Source organism: Benincasa hispida, chromosome 1, assembly GCF_027475165.1.
Source record: "Benincasa hispida cultivar pf3 chromosome 1, pf3_genome.v1.1, whole genome shotgun sequence".
In the NCBI taxonomy this organism is placed as follows: domain Eukaryota; kingdom Viridiplantae; phylum Streptophyta; class Magnoliopsida; order Cucurbitales; family Cucurbitaceae; genus Benincasa; species Benincasa hispida.
In genome coordinates, this window is record NC_143478.1 from 10,810,462 (window position 1) to 10,835,855 (window position 25,394).

General features: G+C 31.7%; 1 long non-coding RNA gene and 1 pseudogene across 1 annotated transcript; both read left to right on the forward strand.

Moving 5' to 3' along the window:
* The first annotated feature begins 1,482 nt into the window (after positions 1 to 1,482).
* Positions 1,483 to 3,636, forward strand: LOC120087036 (uncharacterized). The gene is made up of 2 exons (XR_005484427.2): positions 1,483 to 1,819; positions 3,343 to 3,636. It is a non-coding gene; the product is annotated as an uncharacterized LOC120087036 (long non-coding RNA).
* Positions 3,637 to 23,419: 19,783 nt separating this feature from the next.
* LOC120087934 (auxin-responsive protein SAUR32 pseudogene) lies at positions 23,420 to 24,244 on the forward strand (annotated as a pseudogene).
* The last annotated feature ends 1,150 nt before the right edge of the window (positions 24,245 to 25,394 follow it).

Sequence of the window (25,394 nt, forward strand, 5' to 3'; positions counted from 1 at the left end):
AAAATCTAAATACTAAAAATACTATAACACTCCACATATATTTATTATACACAATCTAATTTTAATTTGTTTCAACAATCACACCCCTATTAAAACACTAATTTAAGTATTATAGTGTGTTGGACGTATCACTACATTGGTGCAAGATCTTACCATATATTCCAGGTACATTGGATTGGACCTCACTTTATATTGACCAAACTTCAACTTGACTGGTCAAATTCATGCACCAACAACCTAATTTCTCGTCACTTTAATTACACATGGTTAGTTGATGGTATATACTTGATGCTAATTTCATAACTGAAAACACTAAAATCCAGGTAACAACTCCACTTTTAAGGCATACAACTTCATTCTGCTTATTAATTGTTACTGAAGCATCAGAGTGTGTGAACATATCACTACATCGATGTAAGATCTTGCCACATGTAGGTTCCAAGTACATGGACTTGGACTCACTTTAATTTATATTGACCCAACTTCAATTTGATCAGTCAAATTGATGCATCAACAATAGTTGTTTGTAATAATTGTGAAATACAAAGTCTAAATCGTTGGATATGAATTCAAAAACGGTGTTAAGAATACTCGAGTTGGCCACTAACCGACTCGAAAACTCCATTCCAACTTGCCCTAAAAGAGAGAAACATCAGGTGAGCTAGTGACAACCATGTTCAGACTTATATGATCAATTGATTGTACAAACCTATCTCTAATTTCAAAATCTAAACACTAAAAATACTATAACACTCCACATATATTTAACATACACAATCTAATTTTAATTTGTTTCAACAATCACGCCCCTATTAAAATACTAATTTAAGTATTAGAGTGTGTTAGATGTATCACTACATTGGTACAAGATCTTACCATGTATTCCAGTCATTGGATTGGACCGACCAAACTTCAACTTGACTGGTCAAATTCATGCACCAACAACCTAATTTCTCATCACTTTCATTACACATGGTTAGTTGATTGTATATACTTGACGCTAATTTCATAACCGAACACACTAAAATCCAGGGAACAACTACACGTTTAAGGCATACAACCTCATTATGCTTATTAATTGTTACTGAAGCATCAGAGTGTGTGGAACATATCACTACATCGATGTAAGATCTTGCCACATGTAGGTTTCAAGTACATGGACTTGGACTCACTTTAATTTATATTGACCCGACTTCAATTTGATCGGTCAAATTCATACATCAACAATAATTGTTTAGTAATAATTGTGAAATACAAAGTCTAAATCATTGGATATGAATTCAAAATCGGTGTTTAAGAGAGGGAGAGAGAGGGAGAGGATGCATGGAATCGTGGTCATGTCTAGAAGTGAAAAGTGAGGAGCAGGTGGTGGGGTCTAAGTCCATCCCCAATGTTTTTGTCTTTTAGAGCCTTTGCCTTTTCACTCCTTTTCATTTCTTTTCCCTCTTCTTATAACCCTTCCAAACACACAAACTCTTTCTCACTTTCATAATTATTATCAATTTTTTTAAAAAAATCTCTCATCCCCCTTGAAGAGAGGCGAAACTCTAGGGGGAGAGAAGATAAGGAAAAACAGGCCAAAAGAAAAGGCAGATGACGACCCAAAGCCAAACATGGCTTAAGGATTTTAGGGTTTGAAGATCTGAAGAAAAATTGAAGCTTTTCTTTATTTTCTTTTGAGGGGAATGTTGTCTGGCTCGAGGACACTTTCTTTTCATCATCTTTATGAATTTCATATTAGTGTCGTCGGACCAGGCTTCATTCCCCCCAATTGCCTTCTCTTCTCTGCTTAATTTTCCCCATCAAAACTACACTAAAGGTTTGATTTTTCTCTTCCTTAGTTCCTTTCGCTTTATGGGTTTTTCATATAATTTAATGTTCTTGCTGTTAAATCACCAAGTTTTGATTTTTATACCAATTATTTGTGTAAATATTTGATGGGCTATAGCTTGCTATAATGATGAAGTTATTTGACTGTTCTTCTTCTTGTTTTGCGTTGTATCTTTTTTTCTTTTCTTTTTTGTTGTTGTTGTTGTTGGGTTTGTAATTAAGCTATGATTGTGTTTTGTTGTCAGTCTAGACTTTTTTTTTCTCTATATAATCATTACACAGATTTTGGTCATGATGGCTTTCAGTATCCTATCTGTCTCTTTCTGCCATTTTTCTCAGATCTCTCCTTCTCTTCTTCAAATTTCCCCCCAACATTTCTCCATTTCTCTCTCTTTTTTCCCTCCCTCTCTCTCTCTCTCTCTCTCTCTCTCTCTGATTCTCTAATTTATCTCCTTTCACCTTCTTCTATAGTCTAGCTTCATGTTTAGCCTCAACATTCAAAAAGAAAAATAAGAAAAGATCCTTTTTTTAACTCTCTTATTTAACTAATGTTTTTGTCTTCTATTTGGGTTTGCAGTTCTAATGCAAAGATTCTCTCTTTCTCTCTTTCTCTCTTTTTAAGTGCTTCTTATCATCATGAACTTCACATTATTGGCTTGTGTTTATTTTGAGACCTTCCACCTCTGTTTATCTATTGATTTACTTCCCTTTTGAGGGTTTTATTTTGACATTAATTACATTGAAGCAACATATAATTACAAGGTAACTTACTAACTTTTGTATTTTTGTAAGGGAAAAAAGAAACCCATTTGAGAAAATAATTGAAACTTGAATTAATTATTATTTCTTGACTTAAATTGTATGTGTTTATTTCATTATCTATGTCAAAGATTATTCACTAATCATTTTATCATCTTTTTTAAATGTAGAGAGATAGCTAGAGAGGAAAAGAGAATCCAAATGTTTTAACTTTTTAAATTTAACCCAAACTTCTATTAAATACTAAAGTTGTTTTTTATATTATACTTTCTTTTTGGGAATTTTAAGAAGTTATATACAGAAAGCAAGAATATATATACTTTCTTTTTCAATTTTGTACTGAAGAAAAAAAGGTTTTTGTTGATTCAAACTTGTTCCTTTTAAAGTGAAGTGTTGAAAAGGAGAGTAAAAAAGAAAATGCTGTCTGATTAAAGAAGTAAAATGCTTCTTTTTGACCTCTTATTTGGATATCAAACTTTTTATGGCATTGTTGGATCCCCACACGTTTACACAAAGCCCTTTACTTTTTCTTTTTTTAACCAAAAAAAAAAAAGAGAGAAAGAAATGATTAACCCACAAATCATGCATTATTAAGTGCGAGCCACATCGATGATCCAAAAATTATAAAGTTGGCTAAGTTTATATGTGTTTTTTGTTCTGAAAATAAGCCAAAAACTTGACTTGTCAAATGATGAAGGCCTTTAAAGTTTCTGACCTTTGTCTCCTTGATGATCATCATATTAATCTCCGAAGGCTTTTTCATGTAATTAAATGAGCTTAGCTTTCGACAACGACGACAATGACGACGACCCAGATGGTAAATCTTCACAAAGATTTGATTTTTAGCATTGATTTGTGGTTCGAATCCATGGATAATGAAGATGAAGCTTGAAGAAGGCACATTTGTTTTAATTTGAAAGATGGCATTTTAGTTAATTTTGAGGTTGGATTTTTTTTTCCTAAAAAAATATTTTATGTTGTAATGTGTGTGGTAAGAGACAGACATTTGTTATTGACTTTGGAATGTGATTGTGTTTGTTTTTAGTACTGTTTGGATTTTGAAAATGGTGAGAGAGTTCATTGAGAAGGTAAAAAGTCAAATTTTGAAGTGTGAGACTATGTGCTATAGGTTGCCTTCTCCAACAAAAAAAAAAAATAGTTTGCAGGTTGCCCCCTTTGAGGAGGGGTAGCATTGTCTTTCCATATTTGTGACTCCAATAAAGAAGGGATAAAAATATTTACCTTTTAGTCCATGATATATATCTTGAAGCAAGCTTAAAAAAATTTACTTTTCAACTTTTTAAAATGCTTTTAAGAGAATGAGGCTTTTCAAAAATAGAAAAATAAGATAAATTATTTACACGAAAGAGCAAAATTTAAGGGTTGTTTTTAGATATAGAAAAATAAATCAAAATATTTACAAAATATTACAAAGTTTTAGAACTAGACACTAATAGACTTCTATTAATGTCTATCAATGATATTGATAGACACTGATAGAAGTTTATTAGTGTCTATCAGCGTCTATCATTGATAATTCGAAAAATTTGTTATATCTTGTAAATGTTTTCAACAGTATTACCATTTGAAATAATTTTCCAAAATTTAATCTTTTTTTTTATAGAGGCTAGTAGGTTGATAGAAGGTTATTAGTGTCTATCAGTGATAAAAATTTATAGAAGTTTGTGATAGATACTCATAGAAGTTTATCGATGTCTATCAATATTGTTTTACTATTTCTGTAAATAATTTGACATTTTTCTATCTATGAAATTCTTTTTTAAAAGAAAGTCGTTTCATACTTTTTTTTTTCTTTACTATGAGTGCTTAATAATAAAACAATTTTGATTTGATAGGAATATTGTTGACAATTCAATAAATGAGAAGTCCCTAATTTTATGTCTCTTTATTTTCTAAAATACATAATAGATCTCTCAAATTTCAATTATTTGTCCAATATATCGCGAATAATAGATATATCAAATAGAAATTTAAATTTTATATACATTTGATATAATTTTAAACTTTTACTTTTGTGTCGAGTAGATCTATGGATTTTAAAAATATATATATTGAATAGGTCAATGATTTATTATAAATAAAATAAATAATTTATAATTTATTGAATACAAAATTGAAAGTATAAAAATAGCTTATACACTCTTCAAAGTTAGAGGACCTATTGAATACAAAGTTTAAAGTTTAGGTACTTATTATACATCTTTGATAGTCTAATTTGGGAATACATATATATATTCAAAATCTTTAATAAATTTCAAAAAAAAAAAAAAAAAAAAAAAAAAAAAAAAAAAAAAAAAAAAGCTCTTTAATTTGTTTCGGAAGGATGGGGGAAGTTGGACTGGACCTTTAGCTGGCCCAATTATCCTGAGTGAGAAACCACTTGCTAGTTGGGCCCGGCCCAACAGATGACCTTTGATTAGCCCAAATGGTCAAGCATATGGGCTCCCCACTCTCAAAGCCCTTCCTTCATTCTTGCCGTGAGTTGTAATATTTCTAAAAAAGAAAAAAAAAATGGTTAATAAAAGTATGGTATTATTTTAAAACAAGAGTAACAAGAAAATAGTAGAGACTAGAGAGTCACTGTATTTTCTATAGTTATATATTTTACTGGTTCTGATGACCACTATTTATAAAGTTCATAAAATATGAAAAGATAAAGATATTAAAAAATATAATTAGAAAAATATTTTGAAATATGTAATATATGAACATTTGTTTATAATTTGAATATTTATACAAGTACTTCAGTTTTATCCTTTAAATATAATTTTTTGCTATTTGATTAATACTTTTACCTTTGACCTTTCCAATTTGCATTTAATGGCTAACAGAAAATCAAATTACTAGCGTCTTTTGTTTCTTTTTATTAACTATTATTTTACTCCTTAAATTTTTAAAATTATAAATTTAATTTCAAGCTTTCTAAGTTTTTAAAAATTTTCGAGTTTACTCAACACAAAATTGAGGGCTCGAAGATTTATTAGACAAAAATTCAAATAAACAACTTTTTAAAAATTTTGAATTTGCTAGGAGTTTATTAGACACGTATTTAAAAGTTTAGAAACTAAATAGACACACATCTCAAACTTATAATTTAACTTTGTTTTTGTCCAAAATGAGTAGTTAACTTTTGAATGGATTTTTTTTTTTTGGAATACAAGAGAAAATAAGAAACTAAGAAGAGTAACAATCAGCGGCTAACAAATCCTACGAGGAATTATGAGGAGGATTATAGAATAATTAGTATGTTTTAGTTAATACTGGTCAAAAAACACGTGCAATACACGTGAAATCTTGTAATTCTAATTATTTTTTAAATAATGATTTTTTAGCATATAATAAATAAATATTGTGCAATGTAAAAATTTATTTCAATGTTCAAATTTTTTATTTTAATGTTCTCATATTATTCTTTTTCGAAAAAAAAAAAACTTATATCTAGTATAAAGAGAGAACTTGTTCTAGTAATTAAATTACCAAATTAATATGTTAATTTTAAAGTATTGGGATACATATAATGCAATAATTTTTTGGGTTGTTTTCAAATATAAGAAAATAAGCCTACTTATTTACAAATATAGTAAAATGTCACTCTTTATCAGTTTTGCCATTTAGAGCAATTACTTTAATTTTTATTATAATGTTATTATATATCTACTCTGAAGTCACGAGATGACGCATTGTTTCACCATATTAATTACTACTTTCATTCAATTAAAACCTTTTTTTTATTGTAGTTTCTCTAAACTTTGGGTTTCATGGAATTGTTTTTTTTTTAAGAAGGTAAATACAAGCATTTATTTTATTTTTCTTTTACAAGTGTATCTCACATTTATATCGGAAGAATCAATGCACCAATTGGATGTGTGTAACCACCTCCACCCCGAACAAATGCATCCAATTGGCATCTATTGCATCCAATCTCGAAGAGTCGCATATTGTCAACATTAAATGCACTTATTTGATCTAAGATTTCATTTTTAAAATATATAAATTTATTTTGTAAACTTAAGATTGGAAAAGTCACATCCACTGTCTTTCAAACGGATACTTACGTTCGAAAAATCACAACTACTCGACAATGGACAATATAGAAATTTATTAAAAAAATGTAAGGGTAAAGGAGGCACGTAAAGATTTTCCTGCGTAACCTCTTTTAATATAGTAGAGATTTAATTTAATTGATAATTTAGATTATTTAATATTTAATTAAAGGAACTATATAATGAATTGTAAGTTTAGGAAATGGAGGAGATAGAATTGAAATTAATATTGAAGTTTTTCTGATTGGGGACCAAAGAAAAGTTTCAATTACCAAAATATAATTAATTACCAATCACAATAACCTGCAATTCCAAAGAGCACTTAAATTTGATTAAGAAAATCAATCCATAATTTTCAACAAACGCCATCATTATTGTTTGTTTAGTGGACTTTCTTTTTCTTTGCTAATTTTAATTGTCTATAGTAAGTGGATGAAATTTGAGTGTCTTACTTTTTAAAAATATTGTTGTTACCTTAATAAGCATAGCTACATTTTTTCTTATGGATATCTTTATTTGTGCTAGAAGTTGAAGCATATTTTGACAAAGCTTTTATTTTTGTTCCCATCTCATACGTCAATTTAATAAGTACTAGTTCGTGGTACTTACTTGAAGAGAATCTCATATATATGCTTTAAAATTAAAAGGAGTGTGAGTAAATATGCCCTTCGTTTGAAAAGAATCTTCTTATATTTCTAAAAGTGGTAATATTATTCTTGATCTTTCATAAATGTGTCAAAACTACTTTCATAGTAGAAATCGTTTATAAAAAAATTGGAATTGAAATAGTATGATTGGTGTGAATTCAACCATTGAACCATTGTATGTATTCGAATGAGCAATTACAAGAAGCAACACAAAAAAGATTCAAGAGGCTTTCAGAGTATATCTTCAAAAGCTAGCAAATTCATAGGAAGCGACGAATAATTTTAAGCCCAATTTTTTATATAATGTTAGTCATTGAGTGAAAAAGATAATGACATGGAGTTGACATGAAAAAGTCTTATAGTTTGGAAGATGACACGAAGGTAAAAAAAATGGATAGATTTTGTAAAGAAAATACTATCAAATGTGTATTGTATTGGAAAACGTGACGTCAAATCTTGTCAAAAGTGAGAATTAAGTTTGCTGCCTTCTAGAGGAAATATTTAAGATAATCAGAAGACTTTTTACGGTTTTAGTTTTACATTTTGACTTATTATTTAGTGTGCAATTAAGTTTTAATTTTCTAGGTCTTATTTTCTACAATTTACAATTAATTGTGTTTGAATGACTTTTGAGTTCTTGGTCATATCCACCGTCATTTGACCCTTAAAATGACATGTAATGCACTCTAAAACTTAGGTTATTGAGAGATTAAAAAGTTTGTGCTTATTTAATCCCTTTGGTGTTGTCTTATTTAATCCCTTTGGTGTTGTCTTTTCTTTCAAATCTTGCTTTAGATTTGATGTTTAAATCAATTCATTGGATTAGTCTTAATCAAGCTAATTCTGGATTGAGTTGTCTTAGGATCTAAGGGTGACCATCATAGATTCTAAGGTGGCATTTGGGCAAGGAGTTGGTTATTATGGTCCTAGGTTATCATAGTTGGGTTATAATAGTTTGTGTTTTGGTTGTAGATTATTTTAGTTTGGGTTATAATAGTATATGTTTGAGGTGTAAACTATTTTAGTTAGAGAAAAAAATAATAAACAGTGTAACAAAGAATAAAAAAATGATGAATATAAAATAGTAAATATTATAGCAAATGAGGGTTTTGAAATAATGTTGATGGTAACTAATTGGAAAATACAAAATATTATTTATTGTAGTAAGAGACAATTATTATAGTCTTAGGATAGTTTTTACCCCAAACACGCCTTAAGTTTGATCTAAGTTAGCTTTGTTGGTGGGTATTTGCAAGGTTCCTAGAAGGATCTCTAGTTTTGCATCCAAAAAATATTGCGGATGCTTATCAGTGATAGTGACCTAAAATGAAAATTAGACCTCTAGAACACTCTAGAGTACGGGTAAATCGTTCAAAGTATCAATTTATGTTCTAAATTCGAAAAGATTTTTACTCAAAAGTTAATTTTGAAACGGTTATGAAAAGTTGAAGAGGACAATATTGTAACATCTACAAATATAAACGAGGTACTTCTTTCTTTAAACAGAGGACTTTTTCGAGATATTTTTCTATAATTTAAACTTAAAATTTCAACCAAATATACAAAACCCATTGGATGTAATATTTTTATAATAATCTCTTGTAATTGTTATAATGGCAATGGTATATTTTCAAGTCAATACCTCCCACTTTGTGTGGTTCTTTCCGCCTCTTATTTCCTTTTTCCTTGTTCTAATCTCACTTTGCATCTTTATTGCCTTTTTCTTTACACTTGTAATCATAGCTTCAAATACAAATAATATAATAAATATATCGATAAAGTTGGACTTAACAGTAATTAATATGGTCTTCCTCGATAGAGATTGGAGGTTTGATTCCCCCTCTTTAGTTCGTGATCCTAAAAAATTAATAGTATTATATATTTAACTTTATGGTCAATAATAATTTCAAATTTTTTTTTAGTTTAAACACTTCAAATATCATTTCCCATCTAATCATTAATATATAATATTATTTACTTTTTTTATTATTAATAATTTTTAGTACATTTATTTAATATTATTATTAATATTGATAATCACACTCGTTTATATATATATATACATATATATATTTTAGTTCAATTGTAATTTCATACATAATTTGTGTACATATAAAGTTGTTATTATATCCATTAGATTTGATTTGGCCTTCCTTTTAATTCCTAAAGAATCCTTCTTGTTTTTAATTCAACTAAACTATATTCTTTGCTTCTAATTCTACATTGCAAATTTTTAAGATTCTTTCAATAAAGTTTGATGTACTACTATTAATTAATGTATATCGATGTCTTATTGCAATTCAAGTATAATTCAATTAATAAAATAATAATTATCATCTTTCTAAAGTCGTTGGTTTGATTCTTCATTTCTACGTATTATAATTATTTTTAAAAAATTACATGATAAAATACTCAATGCTTTAATTTAACCTTTATTTCTTAAAAATAAAAAAGGTGAATTAAATTATTGGATTAAATTTAGTTATCATTTAAGTTTTATTAACTCTGTGTTTCTCATCCATACATTCAAAAGTCAAAACAAGGTCCCAAATTGGTACGATATAGGACATGATCGGTATTTATTATGAGTTTATTTCGATCCATGTAGTTTGGAAATTTTTTAAATTTGCATTTTAGTTTATGGTTGTTTTTAAATATAGAAAAATGAACCAAATATTTATAAAATATACCAAAATTTTCGAACTATCAATGATAGATGTTGATAGACACGGATAGAAGTCTATCAATGTCTATCAACGTCTATCAACGTCTATCATTGATAGTTCTAAAATTTTGCTATATCTTGTAAATATTTTCAACAGTTTTACCATTTAAAATAATTTTCTATAAGTTTATATATTTTCAATAAATATTAAAATTATTCTATGAATTTAGTTTATTGTTGTTTTCCCCTCAAAAAGTTTAATCCATATTAATATTTCCTTTATAAATTGTAAAAATACATTTACATTGTAATTTTATCATGAAAATTATTATTATTATTATTTGATAAAATTCAATAAAAATGAAATTTGAATAACTAAATTTAAGATTTATTGAAAGTACAAAAACTAAATTTAAGATTTATTAAAAAGTAAAAAAACTAAATTCAAAATTTATTAGAAGTATTAAAACATTTTAACATTAATTATTTTTTTATGCCAATTTTTTGTTAAAAAAAAAAACTCTTGAACTTTACCATGTGTCTAAAACACACCTTTTAATATTTTAAAAATTATAATATTATGATTGATTTTTTATAAACATTTCAAAACTATTATTGGAATATAAATTCATAAAATGATGGAGAAAAATTAGGATTTGAAATATTATGGCGATAACATGGGAAAAAAATAGAACTTGAATATCGTCACACATGCACCATTTCAAATTACCATCGTATCCTTTTGTTAGGTGACGTAATTAAATTTTGTCTTTATCCACTATATTAAGTTTTTGGATCAGGTGATTTAAGATAATATCAAGTAGATTGTAACATTATTTCCTCCTCAATTAACCCAATTAATATTCATTTCTATTTATGGCTTTACCCACTAGTTTAAGCTTTAGATGATATAATTAAATTTATCTTCACCCATTAACTTAAAATTTTTTAGTGATTCAAGATTAGAGGTATACATGGGTTGGGTTGTGTAACGTCTCGGGCTCATTATAGGGGCCAAATCCGGATTCAGCCCTTGATGGCCCCGGGCGTTATAGGTTGGGTTAGGTTGAGGGTATTTTTTAGACCAATCCGAAAATTCGGGTTGGTTGGATTGACCACCCAAATAATCCAAATAAATTTTCGGTCCAACCAACTTAACCCTTAAAATTCGGGTTGGGTTGTTAGGTTATAACTTACTTTCTATTTTTAAATAAAGATATGTAAATTTATTATACAACATATGACTAATAACTAAAATCTCATAAAATTCAAATATTAAATACCAAATATTTATAATATTTATGGCAAACTTTAAACAACCATAAATATCATAATAATTTTAAAAGAAAAATATAAAAAGATTATAAATTAATCAATACAAAGTAATTAAACTTTAAACAAATATATATATATATTCAAGTTGGATTGGGTCAACCCAATTTTTTTTAGCCAATCTACAATCCAACTCAATCCAATAAAAATAGAAAAATTCAACTCAACCCAACCCATATATTTTGGATTGATTCATCCGAATTATTCAAATTATAGATCATTTGAACACTCCTATTCAAGACCTTTTAAATCCGATTTTCATCCAATAATTTTGAGACGTTCATAAGGTTTTTTCTTTTCTTCCTCTAATCTATTGGTGTGAGAAAATGAAAAAAATACTAATAATTGGGGACGCAATCGAATCGTATGCAGAAGGGAAGAGGTAACATGGGAGAGGAGAGTTGACGAAGGAAGACGATAATGTTGGTGTTAAATGTTAGAGGAGCCTCTTTGTCTGCTTTTGTCCTGTCGACTTGTCGTTTCTCTCTCCCCTTCATTAAACGACACCTCATTGTCATGTCGGCTCTTCCCAATTCTCTGGGCCCCACAACTTATCTACGTGTCTTCCTTCCTTCCACACGCGCTTCCTATACACGTGTGTTCATTTGTTATATACCTTATACGCCGTCGTATTTGCGATGTTTAAGGCTGCACTCCCTTGAAGGAATACTTGCTCCTTCACGCACCTTAAATATTCTGCCTTTATTTCTTTTCTCTCTCTTTTTTTCCCCTTTTAAATTCTCTCCTATTCAATTAACTTTGATTTTTTTTTTTGACGAATTTATATTCTTTCAGAATAAATAGAATTTTTTTAATAAAATATTTGGACAATTTTATAAATTATAGTTTCTTATTTTTCTCTTCTTGTTTGACCGGATAGATTTCTCAGATAAATAAAGTTGTTATTATTCTCCCAAAATCACCATTTCGTTGACATTCATTTAAATGTATTGAATATGTAAAAGTAATATCAAATTTTTTGGTAAAAGTAATATCAATTTTTTTGGTAAAAGTAATATCAAATTTTTTGGTACAACTATTGAGAAAATGATAGAGACCGAATCTTCGATCTCAAATGAGAAATTATATGTCAATTACCGTCAAGTTAAATACTCTCATTGACAATTACCACTAAATTAAATTCACTCGTCTTCGTTTAGTTCACAAATTTTTTTTCTCCACTTCCTTTCCCACCCATCGCATAAACAGAAAATTTCTCACCGTGACATGCATGAAGATAGGAGTATATAGTACCTATATTTAGAATGAATAGTATATCAAAGATTAAAATATGTTCAACGGTCAAAAAAATGATAAAAATGGTAAAAAAATTAGAGGATGAAAAAAAGAATTTTGTTTAAAAACTCCAGGCATATCATAAAATTATAAAGTAATAAAAAAAATTACGTCTAAACTTCTCAATTGTATCAATTTATAACATAAACTTTCAACTTTATTCATTTGTATTTCAAGTCATACTGATATTTTTAGTTTTGCATTCCTGTACGTTATTTTTATTCTTTCACTTGAAATTTCTAATAGAATCGTATTTCCTTTATTATTATTTTTCAGGTTGTTATTGGTTTGAATATTCTTTTGTTTTTCTTCTGCTCATCAACTGCTAACACGTGGTCGGCCTTTAGCCTTTATATTTTAATGAATTCATCAATAGCTATGTACTAAGCTTTCCTTTCAATTAGCTACTCTGTCATGGTATCAAAGCAATATGCTCGTTTTTTCTTTAATTTTTTTTAGCAATGGGGTCTAGCTTAAGTACATCTGATGATTAGACTGATATATCTACAACATCCATCTCAGAGACTCATCCGATTTCTCCTCCGAAGACTAATCATGTTTTGTCTATTGAAGTCTTCTGCCTTCTGCTACACCATTTTTTCAATCTCCAGGTACTCATCGAAACCCTATTTGAAACCCTAACTCTCAAATTCCCCCTTCTCAACCATCTTCGTTTTTCTCTACTCAATATGGTTTCCCCTATCCTCCACCTCCTTTTTTTCAGTGGGATGCCACACAACCATCTATTCCAATGCAAATACTAATGACCAACCAATTTCCCTTTGCTAATCAACCTTCTCCGTCCCCATTTTCGAATGTTGCTCAATCTCTTACCATCAAGCTTTCAGACACCAATTATCTTCTTTGGAAAAATCTTCTCAATCTCATTATGGGTCATGGACTAGAAAGTTTCATCAACGGCAGTTTTCCTTCTCCGCCCAATTATTTGGATCAGTAAACACAGGTGAATCCTTACTTTTCTTTTTGGCATAAATGCAATAGGACTATAATGAATTGGTTTTATTCTTCTCTCAATGAGGATAAGATTAGTGAAATAGTTAGTTTCAACCCCGCGTTTTATATTTGGGAGTCTCTACGTATGATCTATGAGTCTTCTTCTACTACTAGAATTATGGGTTTATGATCTCAGTTGTAGAAATTTAAGAAGGATGGTTTGTCTGTCTCACAATATCTCTCTCAAATAAAGGACGTTGCAGATAAACTCTCCGCCATTGAAGAACCTCTCTCTTATCGTGATCATCTAGGCTACATCCTCGAAGAACTTAGTATCGAATATAATCCTTTTGTTACATCTATTCAAAATCATACTAATAAACCCTCCATTACAAATGTTCGTAGTCTTTTATTGGCTTATGAAGCTCAATTGGAACGACAGACGTCCGTTGATCAGTTTAATCTTGTTCAAGCTAATATTGTGAATATGTCTGTCTCAAACAATTCTCCACGCCCTAAGTGGCCTTCATCAGGTAAGTCACCTTCCACTTTTCCTACGCAAATGCCTAGTCCAGGTGCCTTGACCTTTAATAATGCTAATCCTTCTGGTCCTAGTGTTTTTGGGTCTCCTCGTTCCTGTTATCCCTCTTTATTTCATCCTCAATGTCCTCAAGATATTCGATCAAATAAGCCCCAATGTCAGCTTTGTTCTAAGTTTGGGCACACAACCCTCACTTGCTATCAGCTTCATAACCCTTTTATTTCGAGCTTCTTTACCCACTCCTTGTGCTCACTTCACTAAGCTAAATTCCCCTGTTTCTTCCCCTGCTTCATATCCAAATCCTACTATCATTACTTCCTCTGATACTCAATTTCCAAATCCACCTGCACATCCTGTGTTGGGTTGCGTGTCCTAAAACTTGCAGTTTGTAAACTTAAACACATTCTATTATCAATAAAGTTGTTACTGAATCTTTAAATTGCATTCTTAAAGTCTAAATCCAATAAACTAAGATCCATGACTATTATATGAATACTTGAACTTTATGTAAAGACATAAAGATGGATCAAGTTCGAGTAGATAGCCAAAACGGTCTATAGTATATGATTAAGATTGGGTACCTTATTCTGGTAACACTATTGGATGTGGCCTACTTTGTAGCTGTTACAAGTTATTGTAAAGATACTACAAACAAAGTGATCCAGATTCGTTCATGTATTGATATGAGGAGTGGGGGCGTCTATGCAATGAGTTTGCATAAGATTGGACTAAGAAATAAGTCACTCTTACTTTATAACGCTGTTTACTGTTTAAGACTGACTATTTCACTTAGATGATCTAGGTAACTCGATCTTAATCCTGAGTTAACTATGAACTCCTGTTTATTCAGGATTATTTTTAGATTTGCATGGGTGAGGGTTGGCTCAACAATGCCGGCTAAATAAACCTCCCATTTTAGGGGTAAGATCGGGTAGATAGTTGGGGACATACAGTACAAGATGAAATTCACGCCTACCCGATTTAAGGATAGGAGAAAGGTTGTTCTCTTAAATACTAAATCCAGGTCTTGAATAAGGGGCCCCACCCTCTCACTGGCCCAAGAGGGATTCAGTTTGGTGATTAGATCATAAACCAATTATTCATTAGAGAATCAGTAGGAACTTAAGGAATAAGACGTAATATCGGGGGTAAAACAACATATTGACCTAGTCGTTATTACGAACAACCTGTGAATGGTCTACTTACTGGTCATTACGAACAACCTGTGAATGGTCTACTTACTGGTCATGATTATATCACTGGACACAAATATATCTACAATGAGGAGAGTGCAACTATCGAGCTATAGTGGTGTGACTCGATAGTTAACGAATACTGAAGGGTTATTTGTTAAAGGAAACTTTAAACAAAATCATTCAAAGGACAGAAAACCATATAACTCAGATGATAATAAGTCTAAACAGAAAATAAAATGTAAGTATTGCAAAAAGAAAGGACATTTAACCAAAGACTGTTTTATTCGAAAAAGAAAAAATCAAAAGAAAGAAAATGACTCAAAAGGCAAACAGCTCGAAGCATTTGTTGTAGAAGGCTCCTTTATCTATTCAGAGCTTTAGCCTCAACTTTAGACAAATCCAATTATGTAAATCCTCTAGGAAAATATGATTGGGTCCTAGATTCTGGATGCACCTACCACATGACCTCAATGAGACTATGGTTCAACACCTTTAAAGAAATTGAAGAAGAAATAGTTTATATGGGAAACAACCAAGGCTATAGGATAGAAGGCATTTGCTCTATTTCTATGAAACTTAAGGATGGAACTATTAAACTCCTTAGGAATGTGAGATATGGTCCACTTCTTAAGAGAAATCTAATCTCCTTAGGTATGCTAGATGCAATTGGGTGTGAGTATAGGGGTAAAGGAGGAACCCTTGAGGTGCTAAAGGATTCTAAGGTGATATTAGTTGGGGAAAAGATAAATAACTTATTTGTGATCAAAGGAGTTGAACTGATGACAGGGGCATATGTTGCCACCACAAATAAGATCACAAAGGTTGATGTTTGGCACAAAAGATTATCTCACATTAGTGCTAAATGCCTAGAAGTCCTATCTAAACAAGGGATTCTACCTAAAAGTCTCTTAGAAAATCTAACATTTTGTGAACACTGTGTTTTAGGAAAAGCAATAAGGAAAAGTTTCACTAAAGCACAACACACCACAAAAGCTATCCTAGATTATATACACTCTGACCTATGGGGTCCAGCTCAAAGCATTTACTTTCTTTTACTGATGACTTCTCTAGAAAAAGTTGGGTCTACTTCCTTAAAACTAAAGACCAAGTGTTTGATAGGTTTAAGGAATGGAAACTCATGATAGAGAAGTAAACTTCTAAAGGAATTAAATACCTAAGAACTGACAATGGACTGGAATTTTATAATGAAGAGTTTAACAAATTCTATAAAGAAACAGGAATAACTAGGCATAGGACTGTTAGATTCACTCCTCAACAGAATGGAGTAGTTGAAAGACTAAATAGAACAGTCATGAAAAGGGTTTGATGTCTTCTCTCAGATGCAATCCTTAGTGAAAAATATTGGGCTGAGGCAGCAAGCTACACTGTGTACATCTTAAATAGATGTCCTCATTCCTCCCTAAACTTTCTAACTCCTGAAGAAAAATGGACCACATATCCACCTAACCTAGAAAATTTAAGGGTATTTGGATGTGTTGGCTATATTCACCAAAATCAGGGGAAACTAAAGTATAGGGCAGTAAAGTGTATGTTTGTTGGGTTCTCAGAAGGTGTCAAAGGCTTTAAGATGTGGAATCCTATTGAGAAAATGTTTGTCATAAGCAGGGATGCCATTTTCAGAGAAAAAAAAGATGTTTATGTAAAAAGAAAACTTATGAAATTCCTAATAGCCCTAATACTGCTGGGATTGAGGTGGAGAGACCTAAAGATTCTTCCACTAGCCATAACCCTCCTAATGAAACTGAAGAAGAAAAAGAGGAAAACTCAAATAAGCATACTGGGAATACTGAAGTTGTACCTGATCTAAGTTAGTATTCTTTGGCTAGGGATAGACAAAGAAGAGTGATTGTTCGTCCAGCTAGGTATACTGAAACTAATTATATGAACCTAGTCTTAAATGCCACAATAGCTCCTAATGACCAAGAACCAGGCACTTTTGAAGAGGCAGTAAACTGTCCTAATGCTAGGTCTTGCATTCGAGCTATGTGTGAAGAAATGGAATCACTCACTGTTAATAATACTTGGACCCTAGCCCCTCTTCCTAAAGGATGCAAACCTATAGCCTCTAAATGGATATATAAACTAAAGGAAAGTTCTACCAAAGAAGAAAGCCTAGGTATAAGGAAAGGCTAGTGGCTAAGAGGTTTACTCAGAGGGAAGGCATAGACTATTCTGAAATTTTTTCACCAGTAGTAAAACAAACCTCTATTAGACTTCTTTTATCTCTAGTTGCTCAATACAACTTTGAACTAGATTAACTAGATGTTAAAACTACTTTCCTTCATGGAAATTTAGAAGAGGTTATCCACATGGTTCAACCTAAAGGGTTTGAAGAAAGAGGGAAGGAAGACCTATACTGTCTCCTAAACAAATCTATATATGGTCTTAAACAATCCCCTAGATGTTGGTACAGAAGGTTTAATGACTATATAGAGAGTATTGGATTTCAAAGAAGTTCTTACGATATTTGTTCTTTTATTAATTCAACTACCTATAAGGACAAAGTCTATCTACTACTCTATGCTGATGATATGCTACTAGCAGGGAAATCTAAGGAGGATTTAATTCATGTCAAAAATATCCTAAAGAGAGAATTTGACATGATGGATTTGGGTCATTCTAAAAAGATCATTGGGATTGAAATTCAAAGAGACAGGACTTCCTCTACTCTAACCATTAGTCAATTAAGCTACTGTGAAAAAGCAATTAACAGATTTAATATGTCTAATGCAAAACTAGTCATTATACATATTGCTAGTCATTTTAAACTTTCCTAAAAAACTCACCAAAAGAAATAGACATGGAACATTTGACTCAAATGCAATCAATTCCATGCAATCAAGCAGTAGGGAGTCTAATGTACCTAATGATATCTACTAGACCAAACCTATCATACAACACTAGTCTTGTCAGTAGATACGTGTTTAACCCTGGAAAAAGGCACTGGAAAGCAACAAAATGGATTTTAAGATATCTAATTTGGTCTAAACAGTCAAAATTAACATATCAAAGTACTAATGAAACAAATTTATAACTATATGGATATGTTGATTCAGATTTTGCAGGTGACCAAGACAAAAGAAGATCATTTATAGGTTATCTATTCTTATTTGGTCCTAATTTTTTGTGTTGGAAAGAAAATTTGCAGTCAATCACAACATTATCAACCACAGAAGCAGAGTACATGGCTTTATCAGAAGCAATAAAAGAAGCATTGTGGTTAAAGGGGTTGATGAAGGACTTTGGTATTAATCAAACAGTAGTAAAGATCTACTGTGATAACCAAAATGCTATTCACCTATCCAAAAACCCTCAATATCATTCAAGGACCAAACACATAGATATTAAATATCACTTTGTAAGAGACAGAATAGAGAAAGGAGAAGTCGAAGTACTTAAAGTTCATACCACCGAAAATGCAGTCGACATGCTTACCAAACTTGTATCCAAACTCAAGCTAGCAAACTGTCTTGGTCAGATCGGCTTTCAGCTTCCTGAAAAAGGGTGAAGACATGTCAAATCTAGAAGGAGAAGAGCTTGCATGTTAAGCTTAAGATAGAGATTTGAAGTAAATAAGCTCAAACATTCAACATATTCAACAGTTGTTCACATTTCTTAACTTTTTACAGTTTGTTATTGTAACTACTTGTATCAGAAAAATAGTATAAATACTCATCATTTAAAAATTTCATAATATACAACATACAAAAACTTCAAGAAAGCTTGAAATCTATAAAAAGAAAAGCTATGACGTAGCTCTTGAATAAGATCTCCTCTCCTTCCCGTGGATGTAGGCATCATTTTACCGAACCACGTATATCGTTGTGTAGAACTCTTCTTCCTCTTTTCTTCTACAAGATTGCATGCTCTTTATCACCAATCATTTACTCAAGCAGTCGCACAGAACAAACAAAAGATTAGGGTTAGAAAAGCTCAGCAATATCGAAAGAGAGAACGAGAGAGAGAGAGAAATAAATTAATTCTGTACAAATTCCCATCAGAATAAAGTTTTCATTTCACTTCCATCAGGTAAGGGTTAATGAAGTGAACCACATGGAGCACATTAGCTGGAAGTTCGTGACAAACAATAGCCAAGAACTCTACCAAACCAAAATTCATTTTGGGGCAAAATTCTTGGGCTCACGAATTGGATTAGCAAAGCAGGGCCACTGGATTCATCATTTGGGCTTTTAAAATACATTCAACAAGAAGCAGGCCCAACATCTTGCATGAAATAAGTGGTTCATGGCTGATTTGGAGCTGAAAGGGAGTGAAGAAAAGATTGGATTCGGGAGAATTCATCAAAGGTATGAAACTTGAAACCATCTTGTGTTTTTTTTTTGAAAATGCATGCTTTGAAACTCAAATAAAATGTAATTAGAGTGCTTATTGATTTTGTTTGCTTCTGTTGCATGCTTGTGTGACATCATCTCGACGAAGGTTGGTTTCTTGACACAGGAGCTACTCATCATATGACTTCTGACATGAATAATATGTAGCAAGCCTCTTCTTACTATGTGTTGAGTAGGTAGTTATTGGTAATTGTATGTCTCTACCCATCTCTCATGTTGGATCTACTACTCTGTCTTCAGCTATACCAAATCAGTATTTCTCATTGCATTCAATCCTTCATGCTCCTTTGTTGTCTAGCATTGCTTGATTATGTTATTATGATCATGCCTCTGTTGAATTTTTTCATAATTGTTTCCTTGTGAAGGATCTTCAATCCAAGAGAATCCTTTTCCAGGGCAAGTTTGATGGTGGCCTTTACCGATTGTCTCTGCCTTTTAAATGACCTTATGTTGATCACTCTCGAAGGTTGCCTGTGACTCTTCTCTCAACAGTCCAGAATCTATCACTTTGGCACCATCGTCTTGGTCACCTTCCGTTTAATATTGTCAAACTAGTTTTATCTCAATGTAATTTCAAATTCTCAGACAAAAATTTCAACTATTTTTTCAATTCTTGTCAAATGGCCAAGAGCCATTATTTTCCATTTGATAAATCCACTTCTTTAGTTAAATATCTCTTTGATCTTGTCTACTCTGATGTTTGGGGACCTTCCCCTATCTTTGTAATAAATGGTGTTCGTTACTCTATCTTGTTTATTGATGCATACTCCCGATTTACTTGGTTATATTCTTTTAAAACTAAAAGTGAATTTCTTCCTATTTTTCTTCAATTCAAAGCTATGATTGAAACAAAGTTCTCCACCAAAATTAAGTCTCTCCAAACTGATGAAGGAGATGAATTTTCTACCTTGTCTCCTGTCCTAAACAAATATGGTATCCTTCATAGAATCTCTTGTCCTTACACTCCTCACTAAAATGGGTTTGCAGAAAGGAAAAATAGACATGTTGTTGAAGTTGGTCGTTGATTATTAGCTCACTTCAATGTGCCTCATAAGTTTTGGACATTTTCCTTCCAAATTACTGTTTATCTCATCAATCATACTTCTACACCTTTACTTGCCAATAGATGTCCCTACACTATTTTGTTTGATAACCTCCCTTACAAACTCTTGAAGTCTTTTGGTTGTACTTGCTTTCCCTTCTTGCATCCTTACAATGACAATAAATTTCAGTTTAGGTCTCGACAGTGCATTTTTCTTGGCTATGCTCTATCTTATAAAGGCTATTTATGCCTTAATCTATCCAGTGGCCGCATATATATTTCAAGACATGTTGTCTTTAATGAGTCTGTTTTTCCTTTTGCATTCTCTTCCAAAGTCTCTTCCATTCCCTCTTCTCCTTTAGAAACACCACTTATTCCAATTCTAATATCTCTTCCTATTTGGCCTAACTCTGAGATATCCTCCTCTAATAATCCTCCTTTAGTCACTGCCTCTCTGCCTCAATCATCCCCTTCTTGTTTGCCTTTTTCAAGTCCTTCACCTTGTTCCCCTAGCATACCTCCTATTGATTCCCTCTCTTCTCCTCACCCCTCATCTCCCTAATCTCTGTCTGTTAGCTTAACATCTTCTTCTTCCCTCTCCTTACCCACCTTTACACATACTTCCACCTCCCCATCTCTTTTAGAAATTCCTACAAATCTATCATCCCCAATTGTTCCTCCTCCCTCTTTCACCACTTTACCATCTACCTCTCTCCCTTTTTCACCCATAAACACTCATCCCATGATCACCAGATCCAAGGATGGCATTTTTAAACCTAAAGCTTGGTTTTCTAAGGCATTTGTTTATGATTTGGATGTCATTAAACCACGGTCTCATAAAGATGTCCTCCTGCATCCTAAGTGGAAAAGGGTCATGCTAGAGGAATATAAAGCTCTTTTGAAAAACAACACTTGGTTTCTTGTTCCTTCTCCTCCTGAGCGGAAAGTCATTGGTTCAAAATGGGTTTTTCGATTGAAGCTTAAACTAAGTGGAGAAATTGAGAGGTACAAGGCACGGTTGGTTGCCCAAGGCTTCAACCAAGACTATGGCATTAATTATTTTAACACGTTTAGCCTAGTTATTAAACCCATCACCATTCACATTGTCCTTACCCTTGCCATGTCCAATGGTTGGGTCATTCGGCAAATAGATGTTCACAATGCCTTATTAAAAGACGAGTTAAATGAAGAGGTATACATGAAGCAACTAGCTGGATTTGTTGATTCTACTCAACCCAATCACATGTTGTTACTCGAGAAAGTTTTGTATGGTCTCAAACAAAGTCCTAGAGCCTGGTTTTCCAAACTTAGCTCATGTCTTATGCAGTGAGGTTTTGTAGGTGCACTAGCTGATTCTTCTATGTTCATTTATCGCTCTAAAATCTTAGCTTATTATTTTACTAATCTACATTGATGATCTCATTGTGACTGGCAGTTCTCCTTTAACAATCAAGCAGTTTATCGTAGCTTTAAATAAATCCTTTGCTCTCAAAGATCTTGGACCACTCTCCTTTTTTCTTGGACTTCAAGTCTCTTAGGATGATAATATGTTGCATTTAAGTCAAGTCAAATATATTGAAGATCTCCTCCGTCAGTTTTATCTCAGTGACTACAAGTCTATTCACTCTCCTATGGCTCATGACATTCAACTGTCTATCAAAGATGGTGAACCTTTGGCTAATACCACGGAGTATAGAAGCGTGGCGGGCGCATTGCAGTATTGCACATTAACTCGACCTGACATATGTTTTTCTGTCAATAAATTATGTCAGTTTCTTCATGCTCCTACATCAAACCATTTTCAAGTTGCCAAAAGACTCCTACAGTACCTGAAAGGCACTATTAGCCATGGCATTTTAGTCACTAAATGGCCATCTTTTGCCCTCATTTGTTATGCAGATTCTTATTGGGCTAGTTGTCCTGATGATCGACAAAGCTTCAATGGTTTTTGTGTGTTCCTTGGTTCTAGCTTGGTTTTTTAAGGTGCATCTAAGCAAAAAGTGGTTTTTTGCAATAGTGAAAAATCTAAGTATCGTGGTATGGAAAATGCAGTTGCCGAGCTGTTGTGGATCCAGTCCATCTTGTTTGAGATTGGTCTTAAACACTACCTTGCTCTAATGCTACTTTGTAACAACTTAAGTGCGACTTACATGGCTACAAATCTGATCCTTCACAACCATACTAAATATATTAAAATTGACCATCACTTTATCAGAGAAAAAGTTGCTCGTTATCAGCTATGTATTCGGTTTGTTCGATCAAAGGACAAGCTTGCAAATGTCATGACCAAAGCCCTTGCTTCACCACAGTTCAATTGCCTTAGACCAAGCTCACAGTGGTTCTCTCCCTCTGTTCGCTTGCGAGGGATGATAGAATTGTATTTCCTTTATTATCATTTTTCTGTTTTCAGGTTGTTATTTGTTAGAATATTCTTCTATTTTTTTCCAACTCATTGTCTTTCAATTTCAATAGGACGACTAAAAAAATAAATTATTCTAACATGCTTTTCATGCAAAATTGATAAATTTATGGTCTAATTGGATTAGATCGAAAATTTGGAGTAAAAATTGTACCAAATTTGTAATTGAGTTATTCAAACTTTATGGTTTAATTGGATTAATAAAATATTCTAATAGGGATCAAATTTATAATTTATATAATATAGAAAAAATGAAATGAAAGAAGTGGATGGTTTGATGGGAAGGCAGAGGGAGACCCACTTAATTCCACTTTGTATGGTTTTTAATCGAGTCCCAAATTCCTATATAAAACCAAACCCTAGTACACTGTGAATAATGTAATTTAATTAAAACAGAGACCAAAGCCATGGCCATCCCCAATTACTCTCCAAATCCGACGTCGTTTTACGCTCTTTCACTTCCTCCCAGTACCCCCTCAGATCCATGGCCTTTTCCCCTCTAAACTTCAAATTCCCCCAAATTCCCAACCCCTTTCTGATTTTCTAATCCTTTTTATCGATTATATATATATATATATTAAATTTATCGTCGTGGGAATGGGCGGCGGAGAGAGACGACGGCAGTCCAGCGCCGCCGTACCGAAAGGGTGTTTGGCGGTGAGAGTAGGGCAGAAAGGGGAAGAGCAGCAGAGATTTGTGGTGCCGGTGATGTACTTCAATCACCCGCGGTTCATGCAATTACTGAAAGAGGCGGAGGAAGAGTATGGATTTGATCAGAAGGGGACCATCGCTATTCCTTGCCACGTGGAGGAGTTTCGCCACGTGCAAGGCATGATTGACCGTGAAAATTCCTTCCACCGCCGTCACCACCACCACCACCACCACCTCGGTTGCTTTCGGGTTTCCTTCTGAACGTACACAATAAATTCCCAATCTAATAAATTCTCGACGTTTTTCTGTATATTTTTCTCTTACACTCTCTCTTTGCTTCTTAATTCTAGGTTTTTTTGGGAATATTTTACTCTGTAATCCTAACAAAACTTCAATCTACATATATATAATATCAAATTTGCATTTTCTTATCAAGAAAATAAATAAAAAAAACCCTGCAATTTTATTTTGTTCATATTAATCGGGTCGTATTGATAGTTCGGCCTACCTCCATTTTTGTTGTGCTTATATTAAGAAATAATTTAGTTGCTATCAAAACATCTATTTTTGTCTACTTTAATTTTTATTCTTGTTTTGTTATATATATCTTCGAAGTAATTCAATTTTTACTCTTTTTTTAATCACAATTTCCGCAAAAATATTAGACTCGACTCAACAAATTTCTTTTCTTTGAGATGTTGTTCAAATTTGTATTGAACTCTTCTTTTTTCTTTAGAATCTTTGGTAAAATTTTGTAAAAATAACTAAATTATGAGCTTTTAAAAACGTAGTGAGATCAAAAGATATATTTTTTCTAAGTAAAAGAAAATGAATAGTTTACACCTATTTTGTAACCATTTTAGTTTTTATTTTTTAAAAATTAAATTTATTGATATTACTTTCACCTCCAGATTTTATAATTTGTTATCTAACTTTTACTTATGGTTTAAAATATTAAGCCAAATTTTGAGAATTAAAAACAATAGTTTTAATTTATTTTTTTTAAGAAATATGGATGAAATAAACTTATTTTTTTAAAAAAAACCAAATAATTATCAAATGAGGCTTTAAAAAGCAGTTTTAGATTATTTTTTTCCATCACACAAGAAAAAATATAAATATATTTTGAGAAAAGAAAAATTTGCCACATGACAATTTTGATCATATTAGCACATAGACTAAATTGTCATCAGATTAGCACATAGACTTTAGAGGAACTAACATGTTAAAAAGTAGAAAGTAAAAAGATGAAAATAAAATAAAAAATTTCATAAATTCATAGGAGAATAAACCCTATAAAACAAGCCTTCAAACAAATTCACATTTTTTCCCACTTTTTTCCCTTCCTTCTAAAGTTAAGTAATTGCACAACTTTGAACCGTAATTGATGTTTTATCAATTAAATTTTAGATATATTCCATTAACGTACCTAATTTTCAATTTCAAACGCAAGAATATGATTTGCGATTTTTTGTGAACTATAAATTTAAGCTACAATTAGTATCTTTATCTGCTAAATTATATTAGAATGGACTATTTATCAACTACTCACCTTCATAATTAACAAAAAAAAATGTAACGTTATAACTTATTTATATATGCTATAAAATTGTTTAATTTTCTCA